The 2,500-nt window shown below is 63.4% G+C and overlaps 1 pseudogene; it reads left to right on the top strand.

Annotated features, from left to right (window-relative positions):
- LOC126150658 (large subunit ribosomal RNA) overlaps positions 1-2,500 on the top strand; it is a 7,945-nt pseudogene that overhangs the window by 2,264 nt on the left and 3,181 nt on the right.

Raw genomic sequence — 2,500 nt, 5'->3', positions numbered from 1 at the left:
CCATATCCGCAGCAGGTCTCCAAGGTGAAGAGCCTCTAGTCGATAGAATAATGTAGGTAAGGGAAGTCGGCAAATTGGATCCGTAACTTCGGGATAAGGATTGGCTCTGAGGATCGGGGCGTGTCGGGCTTGGTCGGGAAGTGGGTCAGCGCTAACGTGCCGGGCCTGGGCGAGGTGAGTGCCGTAGGGGTGCCGGTAAGTGCGGGCGTTTAGCGCGGGCGTGGTCTGCTCTCGCCGTTGGTTGGCCTCGTGCTGGCCGGCGGTGCAGGATGCGCGCGCCTGCGCGGCGTTCGTGCCCCGGTGCTTCAACCTGCGCGCAGGATCCGAGCTCGGTCCCGTGCCTTGGCCTCCCACGGATCTTCCTTGCTGCGAGGCCGCGTCCGCCTTAGCGTGCTCCTCCGGGGGCGCGCGGGTGCGCGGATTCTCTTCGGCCGCCATTCAACGATCAACTCAGAACTGGCACGGACTGGGGGAATCCGACTGTCTAATTAAAACAAAGCATTGCGATGGCCCTAGCGGGTGTTGACGCAATGTGATTTCTGCCCAGTGCTCTGAATGTCAACGTGAAGAAATTCAAGCAAGCGCGGGTAAACGGCGGGAGTAACTATGACTCTCTTAAGGCGGCCAAGTGGCGGCGGTGTGGCTGCATCCGGACTTGGCTTTTCGAAGTGCGGTCTTGATGTAGTCGTGCTGCTGCTGCGAGGTGCCTTCCTTGGGTTGTAGTTACAGGGAGAGTGATGCGCAATACATGGGCCTAGCCCTCTTAGCCTCTCCTCTCCTGCGGTCTTCTCCCCTTCTCGTGGGCCCGCTGATTTTCGCAGAGTGGAAGACCGCACCAGGGGCTTGGGGGGGTTACCAGCCCCCCCTCGCATTATCCCTTTCAAGTTGGGGGCAGCAGACAAATAAATACGAGTGGTGGCCCTTCCGCTGAAGGTGCCACCCCAGCTTCCCCAGCTCCTAGCCGGCCAACCGGCCGTGCCGAAGATCTTGTAACTGTTGCAGCTATCTACACCTGTAGTGAGTGCCACCGCAGCTTCACCACCAAGAACGGTCTCGGGGTCCATCGCCGCCGCCAACACCTTGCGGCCGCCAACGCGGAGATCGTCACGGAGAGGCATCGCGCGAGGTGGACGGAGGAAGAAGTCCTATCGCTCGCCAAGGCAGAGGCCGAACTGTTCCTTGAGAGGGACGCCCGGTTCTTCTTTGTCAATCAAGAACTCATCAGGATGTTCCCCGACCGAACGCTCGAAGCAATCAAGTGCCGACGGCGGCAAGCTGCCCACAAGCAGCTTGTCCGCCAATTCATGGAGGCGCTTGAGATCGGTCGGGGGGAAGAGCCGGCGTCCCGCCGGGGAGCAGCGAGCCCGCTGCCTGACGCGGGCGAGGCCGCTGCGCCGCCTGTCGACGCAGCCGAGGACTTCGCGGCCGACACCACCGGGCCGCCGCCGGAGGGGCCGACTGACGCCGCCATCTGGGAGCATCTGGCGGGGCTACCTGCTTCCGCCCAGCGTTTCTCTGCCCTGGATCGAGTCATTGGTCTAGGGCGGGGCACGCCGCCCGATGTCATCCTGGGCATGCTCCCGGATGCCCTTGCGTCGGTCGGGTCCAGAGGGGAGAGATCGATCACCAGGACACAGCGGCCGCGCCAACCATCTAAGCGGCCGCCTGCAGCGCCGCCGACGCAGAAGCGCAAGCGGCGCCGCTGGGAGTATGCGAGAACGCAGGATGCCTTCCGAAGGTCGCGTGCACGTTGCGTGCGCGGCCTCTTGGATGGCACCCTGCTCCAGCCGCCACCTGCCATCCCTGGTCTGCTGGACTTCTGGGCGGACCTCTTCACTAAGAAGCCCATTTCCACCGCGGGCTTCATTCGTGACCGCCTCCTCCCGCACTCGGAGCCTGTCGCTCTCGAGTGCCTATGGGGGCCGGTCACACATGAGGAGGTCGCCGCCGCGTTGCCGCCCAGGGGATCAGCGGCCGGGCCGGACGGCCTTACCCCAGCGGAGTTGCGGCGCCTGCCGCACGAAGTCCTGGTGAAAGTGATGAATCTCTTCCTTCTGGCCCGCGCCCTTCCGGAACGCCTGCTTCGCGCGCGGACGTCCCTTCTCCCGAAAACGGCTGCACCAACATCCCCCGCTGACTTTCGCCCCATTACGGTCTGCTCGGTGCTGGCGCGGACCTTTCACAAGGTTCTCGCGTCACGCCTGATGCGCGCTTGTGCTGTGGACGAACGTCAGCGGGCATTCATCCCTCGTGATGGGATGTTGGAAAACACGTTCATCTTGGACACCGCCCTCACCGACGCAGTTCGCTCCTGCCGCTCTGTCTTTGTGGCATCGATCGACGTATCTAAGGCATTCGATTCGGTAGATCATGCTGCCCTTCGCCCCGTGCTGAAGGCGCATGGCCTGCCGGATTGTTTTGTCGAGTATGTCGAGCGGTGCTACGAGGGCAGCACGACAGTGATAGCGGACGGCGCCGGCGTGGGCGTGTCTGTGCAGCC

Source organism: Schistocerca cancellata, unplaced genomic scaffold (assembly GCF_023864275.1).
Source record: "Schistocerca cancellata isolate TAMUIC-IGC-003103 unplaced genomic scaffold, iqSchCanc2.1 HiC_scaffold_987, whole genome shotgun sequence".
NCBI lineage: Eukaryota > Metazoa > Arthropoda > Insecta > Orthoptera > Acrididae > Schistocerca > Schistocerca cancellata.
This window is presented reverse-complemented; position numbering and strand designations above follow the sequence as displayed.